Raw genomic sequence first — 21,048 nt, 5'->3', positions numbered from 1 at the left:
GATTTTTTTAATGTGGCACTTGCAATCCTAATTTAATAAGTCATCAGTTGGGATGGTTAGTAACCACATTCTGTCATTTATGTATGTTGAATGTTTTATCTGAGAATATATTTGTAAGTTTAACCATTTTCACCCAGGTATTAAAGAAGTGAATATCACCACTAACCATCAAGATTTGGCAAACTCCGAGACTGACATCACCAGAATGTTTGACCCAGATCTCAAGGGGGTTACATTGTTAAATTAGAAATCTGCAGCATTCAATCAGGATGGTTAAACAGTGATCATGATTGTGTCGGCAAGCATTCATTTGAGGATTCGAAAGGTAAAATATTAGTTAGATTAACGTTAAGTCTAGTTTTCAAGTTTTATTTTTCATGTGGGGGCTTTTTAAGAAAATATTTTAGCTCATTTTTGCAAAGGTTGGAGAAAGAGAACTCTCCTTTTCAGCTCTGCTAAAACCATTGATTATCAGGAGATAGAGGCTTAAATCTTTGAAGCATTTTCTCTCTGACTTTTGATCATCATCTGAGAGGTCACTAAATTTTTAAAAAATTGAGAGTACAGCAAAAAGAACCAAAGGGGTGCACCATCTCTTATACTATGCTGCCACCTACTCCGTCAAGTATTTCCTGTCCTCTGCCCTTCCTATGGCAAAATCTGTGGACTCCAGCTATCTCAGAACTGGAGTGGGAGGACGTCAAGGAACTGCCTACATCTTGGCCAAGTTTAATAATCCCTGTTGTGACTCAGGTGTCAGAATTGGTTTGTGTGAGCATCTTCTAGCTGGTGTAATTTTTAATGCAATAGTTTATTTTAACCTAAGCTCTGTGTTGTATATGCTCTGCATACACAAAATTACAATTTATGATTTGTATATTTCAAAAGGAACTTGCAGTGATGAGTAATCAGCTCATGGTCAAATTTGTCAGCATCTTTGTACATGCTGTCCTGCTGGGTGAAATTTCAGCAAAGATGTTAACCTTGTACGTTGTGTCATATCAGAGAATTGCATCAATAATTACAACTTGCCATGTGTTTTCAGTATTTTGTGCTTAAAAGCATATTTCAATTTATAGAATGTTGGAATCTGACATTCCAGTGATGAGAAGTACTAGAAAATGAAGCTGTGAACCTGCCTGCCAAATTTGTTCCAGTAAATTTCATCATGCAAGTTGTGTCAGACATAATTACAGCTGACATAATATGTCATGTAATAAAACTACATGAATCACTGATGAGCAGCTGAGACTTAGCTGAGAGGTGCTCTGATTCAGTCTTCAATTTGTATTGGGCTTCACCTAAGAACTACTGCAGCTGCCTCTGACTTCATCCCATCTATTATCCCGTCCTTTAAAAGAAATAGTTTCACATGCACCTCCTCCAACTTAGTCTACTGTTTTTGGTATTCTCTGAAGCCTCCTGTATGTTGGTGAACCAAATGCAGACTGCTTTATCAAATATCCACTCTCTTTTTCACACCAGCTGGACTTCCTTTTTTGGCAGCTAGTTTGATTCTTCTCTCCAGTCCCTACACTTCCTGTCCTTGGACACTTGGACAGGGTGAGACCAAAGACAAACTTGGAAGAACAGCATATCTCTCCCTCTGGGTCACCTACAAATTCATGTAGGTTGAATTTTCCAATTTCAGTAGCCCCCATTCAGATCCAGTTTCACTATTTCCTTTCCCATTTCCTAGTCCATTTCAGTATTCACTTTTCATTCAATCATACCCAATCACGCCAGTAGTCTCCTCCCCTACCTGTTTTCCTACTCTACATCTCCCACCTACACTTATTCAGGATCCTATTGCATTTTGGCCCTTCACTAGCCCTTCCCACTCCTTATTATCCCTTTCCACCTTCGGCTTGAAAAAGAGTCCTGACCCAACCTGTTGACTGTTTCTTCTCTCCATGATGCTGCCTGGCCCATATTTCCTCCTGCTTCTTTTTGTTTCTTCAAGGTTCCAACATCTGTACTTTCTTGTGTCTCCAGAAATCACCTCAGTGAAGACATACAGTAACTGCATGGGAACATATATTAGAACATCTGACTTCTCTAAATATGTCAACCTGGCTAGTTTAGTTTCCAAGCACAACTCACATCAAGAGAGGATAAACAGGGTCGGTCCATGTTAATTGAAGTTTAAGAGAATGAGGAATGATCTCATTGATTTTGAGGATCCTGTATGTTTCAATAAGATCACTCATTCTTCTAATCTCCAGAGAAGCACAAAAAAATGGAGATGCTGGAACCTTGAATGAACATAGAGAAGTTGGAGGAATTCAGCGAGTCATGAACATCCAGTTTTAGGTAACACCCACCTTCTATCTGGTTCCATTGTTTCCATTTCTTCTTTACCTACCCTTGTTTTCACTTTTCCCTCTTACCCATCACTCATTATCCCACTGTCTGGACCTCCATCTCTCCTACTTTCTGTCCAATACCTAATCACCTCTTTGGCCCTTCCCAGCTTTTTTCCCTGCCTCTATTTTTGCTCACTCTTGTTGTACAGTATATCCCCCTTGAATACTTTGGTCTTATAAAGGGTCCTGACCCAAAATATTGACTGACCATTTCTCTCCATGGATGTATCAAGTCTCTCCAGCTACCGTTTGTTTGTTCACTTCTAAACTCCATTCTGCAAAAGGTAATGGAATATCTCTGTGCAGTTACAAATGCATTGTATTTTAATAAGTGAAAATACAAGTTTGTTGGAAAGAAAAAATGCAATCACATTGATGCTTGGTGTTTAGAGTTGACCGATAGAAGCTGTGCTGGTAGATTTTGTTTAGAATATCTAATGTTGCATAAAGTTGTGGATTCAATACAGGAGTTCATACTGCCCAGTCCTTCATTTAGTTTGTGATATTTTACCAAATATGGTTTTATCCAAGTGGCATGAGGGAGTATCAATAAGCTTTGTCAATTACAATGCCACATTTAATATATTGCTAAAAGTTGAATTGATAAATATGTAGGAAGCTATATTGTCTGAAGCTTGGAAAATTAATAACTGGCAATTAAAGAAATGGGCCATCATAAGTTTATGATGGCAGTTTGTTTTGTGCTGGTACTAGGTGCAGTCATGAACCTGCTATGAAGATGGAACATTATAGGCCCTTCAGCCTATGATGTATGCTGATCTGTGCTAACAGACTCCATACAATCTTATCTTTCCCTAACTCACACACATGATCCTCCATGTTTCTTGCATCCAATTACCTATCCAAGAGTCTTTTGAATGTCCCTATTGTACCAGTCTCCTCCACCACCTCCAACAATGCATTCCAGACATCCACTACTCTCTGTAGAAAAAAAAAGCTTGCCTCTGATCTCTCCCTGAAATTTTGCTTCACTTACCTTAAACAGATGTATTCTGGTATTTGCTACTGTCGACCTGGGAAAAAGGTGCTGGCTGTCATAATCGTGTATACCTCATTCAGTCATTCTTCGTCCCTCCAAAGAGAAAAGTCTGAGATCTTTCTACCCTGCTTCATAAGAAATGTTCTCCAATCCAGAGAATATCCTGGAAAAAAATCTTGTCTGCACCTTCTGTAAAGCATTTTTATCCTTCCAGTCCCCATCAAGGGGTCAGCAGTGGAGAGTATCAAGAACTTCAAATTCCTTGCTGTTAACATCTCTGAAAATCTATCCTGGGGCCTCCACATTGATGCAATCATGAAGAAGGCTTGCCAGTGCCTTAGGTAGTCCAGAATCCTGTTACAAAGATACTCTTGTACATTTCCTGTGGCCAGGGAGGATGCAAAAATAAACGCCAAAACTCCAGCAATCTCTTCCTTTGCCTACTATAGTAACCTGGGTATATCCTATCCAGTCATGAGGACCGAAGTATCTGAATATCTTCCTCTTTATTAACCTCTATACTGTATGCTCCAGCACATTTGCCTGTTCTACACAGACCTCACATTCACCAAGGTTCCTCTCAGTGATGAACACTGAAGCAAAATATTCATTTTGGACCTCCTCAACTTAGCCATGGCTACGCAAGGGGCTTATTCTTCAGGGTGAGAAGGAGCTTTCTTTGGCATCAGCCTGTTCTTCTTGTGTAGAAGCTAGGACCTCATCTGGTCTTCCTCAGCCTCTGTTCACCAAAACCTCTAACCCCACTCACACACTAGCCATGCCGGCAGTGGCCATTCTAATTGAGCTTTTATTGGCTACAATTAATTAGCCAATCTCACACAAGCACCTACCTTTACTGGTGATTGTGAACTCGCCTACTCCAAATCCTGTAAGTGTGCTGTGGATGGATTAAAAAATGTTTGAAAAGCTGAAAAGGCATTAGTTATCTTTGAACTAAAAGATTTCTATGGAGAATTTGATCCCAATTGGTTAATTGTGCTGCACATTTCATTGGGCCTGCTTTTTTCTCGTTGCACCTAAAGGGGTTTTACTGATCATCATTGAAGAACTGATTTGCCTTTTGTTATTTTTAGTGATTTAATTAGCTATTTATTTTGACAATGAAATACTCTCCTACTCAGAGCAAAAATATTAGCCCTTGGCAAGGTCGTGTTGACAGCAATCCAGAATTATGACATTCTATGCCAAGTGCAGCAGTTTGTTATAAAGAATAAAGTAACAAATACTGAGTCTCCAACCTTGAGTGTAGTGGGTTTTGGAATGCTGAATTTGCTTTGGATATATACCTAACATTTCATTCACAAATTCACAAATACGTTTATGGCAGTTATGGTATCCAGCTTGCTCTTGTATTGTGTAGATTGAAGCTATTGACTTTGGTTTCATCATATGCAATTCACATTGTTCTATACAAAAAAGAAAAGATAGCATTTTAATGTTTCATTAAGAGAGATGAATATGTTGGTATTCTATGTTGGAAAAATCAAGTAAACTTTGTAATTGATCTTTGAGGTGGTGAATACAGCAACGAAGATGAGTTGCATTATCCGGTTGAACCTTTGACCTTTTTATACTGTAAAATTTTGAACAGTAATACTTTCAGTCCAAATTCCTTTTTAATTCTGTAGAAATACGTTTTCAATAGAATGGTATTTAGCAAATCTATAACAAATTCTTTAATACAAAGTTGATATTTGCTGACTTGAAATCCTATTTGCAAATGTGTTCTGACTTGTCATATATTTTCATTTCAAATTAAAGTGACACTCAAAAGCAAATTGAAAGATTGTAACATGGTGCAAGTGATGCTTGTCATAACTTGTTTGATTTATGTACATTGGAGATGCATACAATAAAAGAATTGGTATAATGCACAGTCATGCTTCTTGTGGAACAATGCGAGAGGAAGATTGTTGGAATTTCATGCAAATCTGTTGTTCAAGGATAACTAAAACATTTTTTTTAAATCTGAAAGCCAATCTGTTGTCTTGAGCATAAAGATTGCTAATTCCATACTTATTTATATAACCTGTAATAGCTTGGCCTCTGTACTTCCATTGAAACTTGCATCCATCCTGTTTTTTTGAAACTTACTTGATTCAAGTACTCTCCAGATCAGTTTCCTATCCTTCACCTGTGTTCAAAAAATATGATGAAATCTGTCAGCCACATCCCATTTGCCATTAAATCCTGGTGATGCTAATCTTTGGTCCTGGATTAATTTTCAGTCACCAACTACATTTTTTTTTAAAATTGCGTTTAAGGTCCTTGGTGGTGTTATTCTTTCCAATCTGCAATCTTCTTTAGTCTGACAATCATTGGAACTTTTTGAGTGTCTTCAAGTCCAGTCTGCTTTGCAATTCTCACTTTGTCATCCTGTTATTTATGGTCATAACATCTTCAATTAGTTTTGAAATCTCTTCCCAGACTTGGCCACTCCATGTTGTTTCCTTCTTTTGAGGCCCAGTTCTTAACTTTGGGAAGTCCTATTTGTTGCTCAATTTTTAAGCCATTGTTGTTTTTCTCCAAGTGGACCTTTGTGACAAATCTACACTTTTGCCACCTTAACCCACTCATTTAATGTTATTGAAGTAACATTGTGGTTAAGATGACAGATTTGAACTAATAGCGAACTACTTCAAAAGTACTTTGAAAACACCTCCCAAGCCTTTACCATGAAGGATAAGGAGGATAAGGGCAGCAGCATATGGGAATACCAGCACCTGCAAGTTCTCTGCCGAGTCCCACACTGTCTAGACTTGGAAATGTACTGCTGTTCCTTCAATGTTGTCTAAATTCTGGATTTGTCTCCCCATCAAAATTGTGTGAGAACCTTCAGCAGGAGGGTTTTTGAAGGCAGTTCACTACCACTTTCTCAAGGGGATTTAGGGATGGGAAATAACTGTTGGCCTTGACTCTGATACAGAGATTAATAAATGTATGAAGCAAATAAAAGGATTGTATGAATATAGCCCATGGTTCTAGTCTACAATCTCATCTTGAATGAAAACAGTGCCATCCCAGGATCAATTTGATAAAACTTCACTGCACTTTCCATATCTCAAATTTGTCATTTCTTTTGTGGGGAGAAACTTCACGTGCATATTGTAAAAGGTCTTACCAATACGCGATATAGGAGAGGAAGCCAATTTTACTTTTGTATTTAAATCCTCTTGAAATAAGATGATTTTGTTTGCACTATTGAAATGTTACTTTTTTCTTGCACTAACCAAAATGTGAATATTTCTACATCTATCCTTTCATTTATTATTCTTTCTGTCTTGGTGTATTGTGGTCATTAAATGTACACTATTGTAGTTGGTCTGTCTTGAGTCCTTGTTTGGCTGCAGCAAGTAAGAATTTAATGGTAACTACAGTAATTTATTCTCATTCACACAAATTCTTGCTTGCTGCAGCCAAACAAGTAAACAAGAAAATCTACAAATGCTGTTGCCTAATGCCATACACAAGTCTAGAGAAACTCAGCAAGTCGTGCATCATCCTTTAGAAATAAAAGGCCAAAGCCCTTCATCAGCATTGTTGAAAATTAGGCACACATCTGAATAAAAAGATGGGAGAAGAGAGAAGGGAGGAATAGGGAGGAGTACAAGGTAAGAGGTAATGGGTAGATATAGGGTAGAATGGTAAAAAGTTGAGAAATAGTAGGGGGAGAGGACTAAGAAAGATAGTGCTCTAATAGGAGAAGGAAAGGAGGGGGTTGGGGAGCTGGAGAAAGGGAGACAGGAATAGAGAAAGAGCAAGACCAGGGGAGGGGCTTAATAGAAATTGGAGAACAGACTCTAAGGCATTGTTTCTCCAACTTGCAGGTGGCCTCAACTTGACAGTACATGAGGCCATGGACAGGCATCTTAGTGAGGCAATGGGGTGTGGAATTAAAGTAGTTGGCCTCTGAGAGGTCTTTGGTGTTGCAACAGACAGAGCAAAAGTGTTCAACAAAACAATCACTGTGTGTCCATTTTCCCCAATGTAGAGGAGGCCACATTGGAAGAACTAAATGCAGTAAATGACCCCTGCAAATTCACAAGTGAAGTGTTACCTCACTTGGAAGGATTGTTTGGGGCCCTGAATGGTTGTGAGGGAGGGGGTGTTGCTGAAAAGGGAGATGCAAGCGTAGGACTTCTTGTGTTTACAGGGGTAGGTATTAAGGGGACAATTGGTGGGAAGGGATGAGTGGGCTTGAGAGTTGCAGAGGGAGAGATCCCTATGGAAAGTTAGGAGGAGGGATGATGATGTGTCTGGTGGTGGAATCTCATTTTTGGTGGAAGAAATTACAGAAAATAATATGTTGGATGCAGAGGCTTATAGTATTGTAGGTAAGGATGAAGAGAACACTGTCCTTGTTACATCGTGTGTGTGTGTGTGTGTGTGTGTGTGTGTGTGTGTGTGTGTGTGTGTGTGTGTGGGGGGGGTGTGGGTGTGAGGAATGGGGCAGGACAGATTGTGGGAAATAAAGAAGATGCAGGTAAGGGCTGAGTTAATGGCAGTAGAGAGGAAACCACATTTTCTGATGAAGGAGGACACCTTGGATACTGTGGAATGGAAGTTATCATCTGGGAGAGGATGCTGCAGAGATAGCGAAATTGCGAGAAAGGAATAGAATTCTTACAAGGTGGAAGAGGTGCAGTCAATGTAACTGTAGGAATTAGTGGGTTTATAAAACGTTGTAATATTGTTTGACTCCCAAAATGGAAACAGACCCTTTCCTCTTGCCTGTTAGCCTGTGTCCCTTCCCCTTCCTCCCACTTTCCCTTCCTTTTCACGCAAGTATCTGCCTGAATTTTGACATTCCTGATGAAGGGCTTATGCCCGAAACATTGACTGCCTTTTACTTACTTTGGATGCTGCATGACCTGCTGAGTTTTTCCAGCACATTTTGAACTGCAGCCAGATACTTTATTGGGGGGGAGTAATTACAATGTTACCATTGTAATTAAATTATAGTACAGAAAGGATAATAGATGATGTTCACAATTACAGTAGTTCAAGAAAAAAGTGTTGATTTGAAAGTGCACACACATCTTTTGTGGTGTCGTAGTCTTCATAGCCCCTTTATCACTTGCAAGTGATCCTATGAATTAACTGCCAGTCAGCCTTTAAAGTGCCTAGTGTGAAAGCAAAATCAGCTCAACACCAGATTCAGGTGACATCATCTTACACTGGGAATTGACAGCCTCTACCTCAGTACAATTCTTGGTGTCTGCAGACGCTGGCATTGCAATCAGGCAAGTGTGAAATGGGTGATTGAATTGTGGGATTGAAATGACCCAAGTTTTAGTGTGAGTGCAGGAACTTGAAGGCAGAAAAGAGTGAAATAAAGGTATAAACTTTGCCTTGGGAAAGATGTAGTGGGGGGGGGGGGGGCGGGAGAGGGAGGGGAGGGAGAGAGAGAGATGAAATAACTAGCAATAGCAGACAATTTTTAAACAGCATGGGAAATTTGGTAGCACAATTTATAAAGACCATGGGGAAAAAGAGGAATGGTGCACCTGACTTCCCAGAGGCTGTGCAGCATAGAATCCCCTCCATGAATGCTCTGTGCATGCACTTAGGCGTGCAGCCCTTTCTCTGCCGCACAGAATTCTGGGAGGGCAGGTCCACCATTACTTTTTCCCCACGGTATTTATAATTTGTACATGATAGTGCTTCCAACTTTCCCATGCTATATAAATTGTGCACTATAGCGCTATTTATTGCTAGCATTTTTCAACGGTCCCTCATAAAGGTTTATATTAGGTTGGCACAACAGGGGCTGAAGGGATCATACTGTACTTGTACATAAAGCTTAATTATGTTCTAATTAGGCAGGATTAATTTTCTTCAAATATAAGATCAGAATACATTAATCAGGATTTAGGGCAAGTCCACCATCACGCGATGTATCATACTGTCACTGGTAGAAGGTAGAACAGCAACCCTGGGAATGGCTCCTTGCAAGTGTGAAAGCATTCAGTGTCCCAGTTAGGAGTGGTCAAGTGTGAAAAGCCAAACCCCCATTTCTATCCGAGGACATTGAACGGCCAATCTATTGGGATGCAGGTATGAAAGGGGTTTATAACTAAGGTCGTAAGGGGATGTTTGAGCATTTGGTGGGGGGGTGGGGGGGAGAGGAGAAAGAAACATTGTTTTAAAAAAAAATGTACTGGATTTGAGTCTTCTGTTACTTTTTTCCCCAAATATATCAGCACAGAGGTTGTGACCAGGATGATGATACATTTTGGTACATTGTATTTGTGTACATCAGAATAAACTCTCATTTCATGTATCAAATTAAAAGAACAATGTAGCTTCCTAATTGCTTCTATGTTAAAATTCTTTGTTTTGATGTATAAGGGGGGCCCTGAGTTCCTCTGAAGATCAACATCTTTAAATTTCACCCCATTTATAAAAGCTCCCTACCTTTGTACAGGTATTTTGTTCCAACAAAGGAAGGTGCTCTATTTTTCCACTTTTTACTTCATTTCCTTAGCCAGATGAAGTGTTTTGAAAAGCTGGTGTTGAAGCAAATTATCTTCTGTCTTAGCAGTGACAAGGATCTGTTCCAATTTGCCTATCATAGCAAAAGGTCTATGGCGGATGACATCTTAATGGCTCTGCACAAAGCCCAGGAACACCTGGACAGCAAAAATGACAACGTCCCACATGGAAGGTTGGTTCAGAAGGTTCAGACACTAGGTATCCATGGAGAAGAGAGTAAAGTGGATTCAAAATAGGCTGAATGGGAGAAGTCAGAGGATGATTACTTCTCAGATTGGAGGCCTGTGATTAGTGGTATGCCTCTGGGATCAGTTCAGGTACCACTGTCTATATCAATGATCTGGATGATAATGTGTTAAATTGGATCAGTAAGTAAGCTGATGACACTAAAGCCCCTTTTCCACTGGCACCCTGGTCCCCAGAATTGGAACTTACTGGGACAGGGTTCAGTGGAAAAGGAACATTGTCTGAACATCAGCATCAAATGATGTCATTTCACGCTGATGATTAACCACCTCTACCCCTACTCAAACCTCCGGCATTTGCTGACGCTGGCGTCCTGATGAAACCAGTGGAAAAGGGACAGCACAACGTCACCCATTTCCAGTTGAAAGTGAAACACTCTGATCCCCAGGGATGAGTTGTGTTCCATGGAAAAGCAATTGTTGTCCCAGTTTAGGGTAGCCCAGTGAAAACGGAACAGAGGGCTTCCTATTCCTGGACACTGCACAGCCAATTAACTGGGATGGCAATGGTAAAAGAGCTTAAGATTGGAGATGTTTTGGTCAGTGAGTAAGGCTTTCAAATTTTTGCAGACGGATCTGCAATAACAGGAAAAATTAGCCTGAAAATGGTAAATGGAGTTTAATGCAGACAAGTGTGAGGTGTTGCATTTTGGATGTACAAACCAAGGTAGGACATGCATAGCAAATGGTAGAGCACTGAGGAGTGAAGAGAAACAAGGGGATCTGGGAATACAGATACACATTTACCTGAAAGTGGTGTCACAGGGGGACAGGGTTGTAAGGAAAGTTTTTGGCATTTTGGCCTTCATAAATCAAAGTATTGAGTACAGAAGTTGGGATGTTATGATGAGGTTGTATAAGATAATGGCGAGACCATATTTGGAGAATTGTGTGCAGTTCTGGTTACCTCATTACAGGAAGGATATCAGTAAGATTGAGAGGGTGCAGAGAAGATTTACTAGGTTTTTTCCAGGCCTTCAGGTGTTGAGTTACAGGGAAAGATTAAACAGGTTAGGGATTTATTTCTTGGAGCGTAGAAAAATGAGGGAAGATTTGTTAGGTTTACAAAATTATGAAGGGTATAGACTGAGTAAATGCAAGTAGGTTCTTTCCCATTAGATCAGTAGAAATAAATACAAGAGGGCATGGCTTTAGAACGAAAGAGGAAAGGATTAGGGGGAACATCTTCACTCATAGATTGGTGGATTGTGGAATGAGCTGTGATCTGATACGGTAAATGTGGGCTCACTCTTAAGTTTTAAGAATAAATTGGATATGCACATGGATGGGAGAGGACTGGAGGGTTATGGAATGGGTGCAGATTGTTGGGGCTAGTGGAATGATGTTTCAGCACAGACTAGATGGCCTGAGTGGCCTGTTTTCTGTTGTAGTGTTCTGTGGCTCTATGCATACAAGGATGCTCCTTGTTGACTACAAATTGGCATTTAACACCATCATCCCCTCGAGACTGATCAGCAAACTCCAAGAGCTGGCACTCAACACCCTAATGTATTTGGATCATGGATTTTGTCACCTACAGACCACAATCAATGAGGATTGGTAAGAATATCTCCTCCACAATCTGGAACACACAGAGCTGAGTGGTCTTAGCCCCTGCTCTACTCATTTTACGCCTATGGCTGTGTGGCGTGGTAATAACAGCATCAAATCTACAAATTCGCTGACGATATAATGGTAGTGGGTTGATTAAAAAGAGGTGATGAGTCAGCATACAAGAAGGTGATTGAAAACTTGGGTGGATGGTGCACCAACAATCACCTTGCACTCAGTGTCACCAAAAGCAAGGAGCTGATTGTTGACTTTATTTAGGAAGGGAAAAACAGAGGCGTGGGATCCAGTGATCATTAGGGGGAGAGGGGTCAGGGTGAGCAAGTTTAAGTTCTTGGGAGTCACTATCTCAGAGGATATTTCCTGGGGCCAGCACACTAATGATATCATGAAGAAAGTACATCAACGCCTTTACTGTTGCTGCAGAGGTTTGTTATGGCATCGGAAACTCTGGTAAATTTCTATAAATTTGTGGTGCAAAGTGTGCTCACTGGCTGCATCATGGTCTGATATGGGGAGACCAATGCCCCCCAAGTGAAAAGCCTCGCAAAAGGTATTGGACACAAGCCAGGACATCAGAGGCAAATCCCTTCCCATCAGTCGAGGACATCTAGGGAGAATGCTGCCGTTGGTGAGCAGCAGCAATCATCACCACCCAGCTCACACTCTGTTCTCACTGCTACCATCAGGAAAGTTGTATGGGTGCCACAAAATACGCACCACCCAGTTCAGGAACAGCTGCTACCCCTCCGCCATTGGACTCCGCAACAACTAACTCAATCAGGAACTCATTGAAGGACACTTACTTTTGTACTTTATTGTGTTTTTTTTCTCCTCTCTGTATTGCACAGTCAGTTGTTTACATTTGTTTACTGTTTACATGTGCACATTGTGCACAGTTTTTTTGCACTACCATTAAGTGGTAATTCTGCCTGGCCTGCAGGAAAAAGAATCTTGGGGCTGTACGTGATGTCATGTTTGTACTCTGACAACAAACCTGAAATTTTATATCCTCCTAAAGCCTCTGTGCAATTCCCTCACAGCTCACACTGCCATTCAGCATTGTATCGGCAAATTTGGGTAGATTGCATATGGTTTTCTGATTCAAATAATTGATAAAGATTGTGACCCCAGCACCACTAAATCTCCCCATTTGAAAATGGCTCTTTGTACTGTTTTTTTTAAGCCATTAGCCAATTCTCAATAGATGTTGGCCTATTACCTCCAGTATTGTTTGCTCTACTTTTGTTTAATAATCTCCCATGTAGCATTTCATTGAATGTGTTCTACCATTTACATGTGGATTCCAGCATTTTTCAGAAACTGATTTCAGGCACAATGGTCAGGAATTCCCTGTTTTCTCTCTCTTTTAAATTTTGGAGTAACAATTTCTTTCTTCCAATCTGAGACCAGTTTTGAATATACCAATCTCCAAAATTGCTATATTCAATTCCTGGGATACTGGTTAATAAATCATTTGGATTTAACATTGTTCAGTCCCATTCATTGCTCCAATATTAATTTTGTATGTATGCTAATTTCTTTGAGATTCTCATTCATTCTAGATCAATACTTATCCACTCTTTTGAGGTTTCTGGTGCCATCTTCCATGAAAGCAGATGCACATTCTTTGTTTTATTTATTTCCCACATCCTTGTTCCACAATACAATTTTTATGTTGTGCATGGGACTCATATTTCTTAGATTGGAATGATTGTTCAGAATTTTAAGGAGGAGCGGCAGTTGCAAGTAGCTAGTGGTGCATGGATTTTATGGCACAGTCCTAGCTGCAGTTCTAATAGCCAAGTTTTAATAGCCTGGATATATTAAGGAAATTTCAAGTAAACTGCCTGAAATCTAGATTGTGTAACTAACTTAATTTAGCAATAACAAAATATTTATTTGCCTGTGCATTCAAAGGCAAAAAACAGGAGATGCTAGAAATCTAAAATGAAACCAGAAGTGATACAGCGGGTGAGACATTTTCTGTGCAAGGACAAACCGAGTTAATCTGTTAACTTTTATTTCTTCTCCACAGATGTTGCCTAAACTGTTGAGTATTTCTATTCATTCTGTTTTTATTTCTTACATTTTACATTTTGTTTGATGTTTTTGATTTAAATGTTCACCTTTTCTAGTAATTTTAATTATTTAGAAATGTCATAAATATTCAGAAATGATTAATACTTTTAAAAGGATGCATGGCTGACGTTTTAGGTCTTCTATTGGCACTTTCAGGTGACCAATTGCCCTGCATGTAAAGCCGCATGTTTAGGCAATATTTTGAGGCCACCTGAATGTGCAGGAGGCGCTCTTGAGGTGAGCTACATAACCCTCCTCCGAGAGGGATAATCAGCTCAGTTCAGTGGCTCCCCCAGCCACCTGAACTGAGCTTACGTGAATATTTATTTGCATGAGACAAGATGAACTTCTGAAGTCAGATGGCGCCACTGACAATTAACTGAAGAAAATTAGTCTCAAGACCAGGTCAGGATCTTCAACATATAGACTTTCAATCAAATAGGATGGAGTGCAACTGTCATACTCTCTAGAGTCACATGCTTTTGTATCTTTTGAATGTTTCTTTCTCCTGATGTATGGTATGTAAACGAACGAAAACTGTTATCAGCAAAAATCTAAACTCTACTCAGTGTATTGATTCAATGAACAAGTGAGAATTGAGGTTGTGGCACTGGATTAATGATTTGATGAACTGAATTGATTCAACTAATGGACATGTAGTTAATGGGGAATCCAGTTCTGAATTTATTGGAACAAATTATTTCGGGAGTACTTTAATCCAGAAGGATGGTGAAAATTAGAGGATATTTTTAAAACCCAGTTCAAAAATAGTTTAGACTTTGAGAGAATCTTTGGTTCACTTTCAGCTTAAATTGTTACTTCAGGCAAGTAATTTTAGGTATTTTAGAAAATAGGCATTGATAACATTGAGTTTATTGTCATGCACAGTATATATGCATTGAAAACATTAGTTGCAGCAACCAAACAGGTACATTTTGTGTGAAAAAGCCTCCAATAATATTCATTAAATTACTGTGTAAAAAGAGATGAATGTCAAAGATAAATAATATACAACAATGAAGTAGTACAAGAAAAATGTGGTGTTTCAGTGGTGTTTCATGATGCTAAAGTGGTTTATGATTCCTCTAGTGGAGGTTCAAGATCCTGATAGCTGTTCTGGGTGAAAAAATAAATTTCTTGAACCTAGAGGTTATGGATTCCAGGCTTTTGTACCTTCTTCCTGAAGGTAGAACAGTACAGGTCCTTTGGCCGATGATCTTGAGCTGACCGACAGAAACCTACTCAACAAACTAAACCTTCTTTATCTTACACCCATAAACCTCTAATTTTCTTGTATCCATGTGCATGTATATGTCTACAATCCCTATTGTATCAGCCTCCACCACCACTCCTGGCAAGCACCTCCTCCCTCAGCACCATTTGGGGCTCCAAACAGTCCTTTCAAGTGAAGCAACATTTCACTTGTGAATCTGCAGGGGTCATCTACTGCATTAGGTGCTCCCACTATGGTCTCCTTGATGTCGGAGAGACTGGACACAGACTGGAAGATATCTTTGTTGAGCACCTCAGCTCTGTTCAGCTCGATACTGTGGATCTCCCAGTGACCACCCATTTCAGTTCTCCATCGCATTTCCTTGCTGACACATTTAGCTATGTCTCATGCACTGCCAATCTGAGACCACCTGTAAATTGTATGAACAACACCTCATCTTCTGATTGGGCACCCTTCAACTAGAAGGCATTAATATTGACTTATCTGACTTTTGTTAAACCTCTCCTCCCACCCCCCCGCCCCCTCTGTCTTTCCTCCTTTGGTCTGGATTCTTTCCCCATTGTTTGAATTCTGAAATTTTCTGATATATCCTGCTTCAGCCTTTTCTAATTTTATTTTGAAGGGCTCAGGACCGAAACCACAGTAATATAGCTTTGTCTCCTATAGATATTGAAAAGCATGGCTGAGTTACTCCAGCATTTTTGTGTGTTTACTACAATCATAGCATCTGCAGCCTATCCTTTTTCAAGTATTCCAAGTGCCCACTATTCTTGCAAATTTATATGCCCTTTTGGTTTTAATGCTATCCCTGATTTCCCCCGTTAGCCACATTTGAGGCACTTTCCCAGTTTTTTTTTAATGGCAAACAGGGCTGTGGAGTTTTTGAAATTCCTTCAGATTATATTTAAAACCTGCCATTGTATATCTACTATCAACCCAAGTATCTAACCTAGCCAATTAACACCTTGCTTCATAATGCATCATACTCTCAAGTTCTGCACCCAAGTCTCTGAATTAACAAGAGAAGTGAAGCAAAGTATATCAAATACTTTCTTCTCAGAATACTGAAGTCCAAGTCTCCTAATTAAAATGTAAGCTATAAACAAGTAAAGTAATAGAGGACAGCATGACTAAAGGTTTCACTTAATTTAATCTGGTTTTGCATTAGGTTCATGCAAAAAAAGTGGAACACTTGACCATTCATAGTGAATGCATGCCAGTGACTAAAAGGCAAACATTCAACCTTAAAATTTAGATGATATCCATTAAGTACGTTATTTTTGTGAGAACAATGGCACACTTAATGATAGCCATTCAATACGTACTTTATGAAAACAATAATCTGCTGAAGAAGGACAAGTCAGACGGCATCTGAAATTTTGTAATTGGGCCTTTGTTGAGACTTTAAAATAGTGTCCAACCCACAGAATTCCTGTGGATTCCATATTTGCTCAAGATTCCAGCATCAACAGTTTTTGTTTTCCACCATAGTGGAATCCTGACAGCATACTCAAATTGTTGAAATATGTCTTTGCAGCTTGATGCACTGACCTCTAGGTGACTGAACTTCAGACACTTCTTCTTACTTATCTCTCCAACAGGATCTCATCAAACCACTCTATCACACTCATCACTTCTGGTCATCTATCAAACACAGCCTCCAACCTCATTGTTTCCCAACTCTGCATTGCCCATTTCTACCTACCCAAGATCCACACAACCATTTGTCCTGGCAGACTGATTGTTTCTGCATGCTGCTGCCCACTTACCTTGACTCCGTTTTGTCCCCCCCCATTCCAATCCTTCCCCACCTACATCTGGGACACTTCCATATTCCCTCCATCTCTGCAACAACTTCCAGTTCCCCAAACTGAGCTGCCTCATCCAGTCACAAAACACCTCCATTCCCCATACCAAAGGCCTCAAAGCCCTTTGTTTCTTTCTCAACAATAGACCCAACCAATCCCACTCTGCCGCCAATCTCCTCCGGCTGGCAGAACTTGTCCTTGCCTTCAATAACTTTTCCTTTGACTCATCCCACTTTCTCTAAGTCAAAGGTACCCATGTAGGCCTCAGTTATGCTTGCCTTTTTGTTGGCTACATTGAGCAATCCATGTGAAGCGTGAATAAAAGCTCTCACGACTGGAGGGAGAACAGACACTTTCATTAGCTTATAACTAAGGTTGGGGTTCTACAGTAGTCTTCAGAAGGGTCTGGGTTTAGGCGGGAAACCGGGGATATATGTGGGCAGTGGGGGAGGAGTCGGGAGGTGGGACCAGCCATCTGCACAACACCCTACCAGTGAATCCCAGTTCACTGCATTCACCCCTTCCTGTAGAATTTAGGGTATGTGAATGAAGACAGAGAACATAGGTTCAGAAATAAGTGGTAATTTCTTTTTAGAAATTTAAGCAGTCTGGGGGTCTGGAGATCCTGGTGGAGTGCCTTAGCAATGGGAGTGGGGGAGGCTTGGACTCCTTGGATCTTCTGGTCCCCTTGTGAGGGAGGAGAGGCAGGCTGGGTCTCCAGCTCGACGATGCAGGGGGTTGCACTTTCCTCCTGAACCAGATACCCTGAGGCCCTGACTGGGGGTGGTGAGAATGAGCTCCATGTCTGGCAGGGCACCTGAGGCAATGGACAAGGCCCTTCAACTCTTCCTCTGGTATATCAATGACAACTTTGGTGCTGCTTCATGTACCTATGATGAGCTCATTGACTTTATCTACTTTGCTGCCAACTTCCACCCTGACCTCAAATTGACTTAGTCCATTTCTAGCAACACTCTCCCTTTTCTTGATCTCTCTGTCTCCACTTTAGGAGACAAACTCTTGACAGACATCTTCTATAAACCCACCAACTACCACAGCTACCTGCACCTCTTTACTCCTGAAAGGATTCAATTCCTTTCTCTCAATTCTTCTGTCTCCTTCGCATCTCCTCCCAGGATGAGGTATTCCATGCCAGATCAGATGTCCTCCTTTCTCAATCAACGTGACTTTCTCTCTACCACGTTCAACTCATCCCACATACACATATTCTCCTAAAAAGAATTCAATAGTTTCTTATAAGCCTCAGGAAATTAATGACCAATTTTATTCATTTTATCAGAAATTATATACTTCTGAGGGAAAGCAGGATGATGGTTCTATTGAATCCTTTTTTATCCAAGTTGCATTTAGTGGTTTTAGGAGTGGAAGAAGTGAAAGATTTGGAATCTCCACTTACAGATTTTGAGATTAAGGAAGCTATACAGGAGATGCCAAATGGAAAGTTGCCAGGGGATGATGGGTTTTCAGCAGAGTTTTATAAGGTGTTTTATGAGGATTTGTCTTCTATATTTATGGATGTGCTTCAGCAAATAACAGATGAACAGTCACTACCAGAATCTTGTTCGAGTGCGATTATTACAGTGATTCCAAAGAAGGCTAGAGATCCATTAAATGTAGCTTCGTATCGACCAATTTCTTTATTAAATGTGGATTATAAAATAATAGCTGAGGATTTGGCATATAAACTTGTTAAATATTTGCCACTGTTAGTACATGTTGATCAAGCTGGTTTTATCAAGAATAGATGTGCATCTGATAATATTCTTAAATTGATAACGTTGATCAATGCATCGTTACAGAACGGAAAAAGCATTTGATCGGGTTGAGTGGAATTTTTTATTCAAGATGTTGGAGAAGTTTAATTTTGGCCCTCTTTTTATGGGTTGGGTTAAAGCACTATATAAAAATTTGATTGCTAGGGTGGTGACAAATGGTCAGACTTCTTTGCCTTTTAAATTAGCGTGATCAACCCATCAAGGTTGTCCATTGTCACCACCAGCCTTGTTTGCGTTGGTCATTGAGTCATTAGGTCAGGCAATTCGACAGAATGATAATATTAAAGAGATAAAAATAGCAAATGATGAACATGATTAATTTATTTGCTGATGATGTATTGATTTTTTTGACACATCTAGAGCATTCTTTGAGGTTTTTACAAGAATGTTTGATTCAATTTGGTGTGTTATCGGGGTATAAGGTAAATTGGGACAAGAGTGAAATATTGCCAGTTTCGGAGGGGAATTATGAAGGATGTAAACATACTATAAAATTAAGATGGTCTGATAAAATTAAATATTTAGGAGTAATTGTGGATGCGGATTACTGATCTTTATATAAATTAAATTATGTGACGTTTTGAAAAAGATTAAATGGATTTGGTTAAATGGAAGGATCTTCCATTAACATTAGTAGGTCGAATAAACTATAATAAAATGAACATTTTCCCATGTATTCAGTATTTATTTCAGTCAATTCCATATTTGCTTCCAAAGAGTTTTTTTCAGGATTTGAATACTGCGGTGAGGAAATTTTTATGGAAGGGAAAATTAGCACGAGTAGCTTTGCAGAAGTTGACATGGAAATGTGCGTTAGGAGGTCTTCAGTTATCTCATTTTCAAAATTATTATGAGGCTGCACAGTTAAAGTTTGTTAATAGAATGATGGATGTTAAGCAGCCCCCTAGTTGGACTAAGGTGGAACGAGCCTGTATTTCTGAAATAGAATTTGTGTTTATTGCAGGGATATAATATGCTGGTGTTAAAGCATTTATTAAAGATATGGATTAATAGAAATGCTGTTATAGGCATGAAGGGGAGATTATCAATTCAAACTCCATTATATCAAAATTAGCTTATTTCTTTTTCAGTGTTTGATAGATATTTATTAAAGGTATGGCATTCTGATGGTATAGAAGTGATTCAGGATTGTTTTGAAGAGGGACAGTTTCTTTTAACCATTTGAGGGAAAAATATGGAATACCTGTAAATTCTTTCTTTGTGTATTATTAACTTTGAGCTTTGATAAGGGATAATTATGGAAAGGGTATGAGTTTACCTGAGTTAACGAAGTTTGAATCTTTGATTACTTTTGCGTCAAAAAAGGGCTTTATTTCAGATATGTATAGGTTGTTACAGGAGAATATGGATAAGCTGAATTTGGAGAGATCTAGAAATAAATGGGAAAGTGATTTATCTTATGATATACCCCAGGAAGACTGATTAATGTAAGGTTAATTATAATTTTCTGCATCAGTTGTATTTGACTCCTGAGAAATTGAAAAAAATATGGATTTAGTGATTTGGATTTGTGTTTTCGATATGGGTGGAATATTGGAACTTTTTTTCATGTAGTCTGGTCTTGCGATAAGGTACAACCATTTTGGGAAAAAATTAGGGTATTTTTGGAGAAATTATTTAAGATTAAATTACCATTAGACAGATTTTTTGTTGGGTTATATGGTTTCTTTGACTGGTTTGGGGTTGGACAAATTTCCGATTGCCTTTGTTCATTTAGCGTTATCAGTGGCATGGAAATGTGTAGCAATTACTTGGAAAGATAATGTGGAAATTACTATAACTCGTTGGCATAATTAATTGAGATCTTGTATTTATATGGAAAAAATAACATATAATTTACATGATAATTTTTTTTTGTTCAAATATGTTCACCTTATTTAGAGTATATGGGTTTAGAAATATCTTAAAATGTTACGTTTATTCATATTTGTAATTATTTGTAATATGTTTATTTTGTGGCTCCCCTTGCCGGTGGGGGGGGGGGTGGGGGGAATGGGAGGGAGGGTTGTTTGATGATTTGTTATTGTATTTTTCATGTAATGTTTTTTATTATTCTTAATAATTTTAAATAATTTTTTTTTAAAGAAAAAAATACACATATTCTCCTTTACCAACATTCAACTCTGCCTTGGCCCCCTCTGACCCACATGCAGCAAGAACAAGATTCCTCGTCCCACTGACCTCTGCTTCTAATATATCCTCCAGTATTTCTGCCAACTACTACATGATCCCACCACCAGATGTATATTCCCCTCTCTGCCTTCTGCAGAGACTGCTCCTTCCGTCACTCTCTCATGCACTCCTCTCTCCCCACCAATCTTCCTGAGGCACTGCTCCACTTGTGCTCACATCTCCTCCCTCACTAGCATTCAGGGCACCAAACAGTCCTTCCAAATTAAGCAACACTTAAT

The 21,048-nt window shown here is 39.4% G+C and overlaps 1 protein-coding gene across 8 annotated transcripts in view; it reads left to right on the top strand.

The window, feature by feature from the left end:
* Positions 1-21,048, top strand: part of LOC138760836 (KH domain-containing RNA-binding protein QKI) — a 628,685-nt gene that overhangs the window by 75,124 nt on the left and 532,513 nt on the right. The window contains exons 1-2 of one of the 8 annotated variants that reach the window (XM_069932036.1): positions 266-325; positions 2,226-2,313. The exons of the other annotated variants lie outside the window; for them this stretch is intronic. The gene's annotated coding sequence lies outside the window, so the exon portion shown is untranslated. Of the gene's footprint in view, positions 1-265; positions 326-2,225; positions 2,314-21,048 lie in introns of those variants that run through there. 8 annotated transcript variants of the gene reach the window in all.

This window comes from Narcine bancroftii, chromosome 4, assembly GCF_036971445.1.
Source record: "Narcine bancroftii isolate sNarBan1 chromosome 4, sNarBan1.hap1, whole genome shotgun sequence".
Taxonomy (NCBI): Eukaryota; Metazoa; Chordata; class Chondrichthyes; order Torpediniformes; family Narcinidae; genus Narcine; species Narcine bancroftii.
The sequence above is the reverse complement of the archived record's forward strand: the minus strand, read 5'-3'. Positions and strand labels throughout refer to the sequence as shown.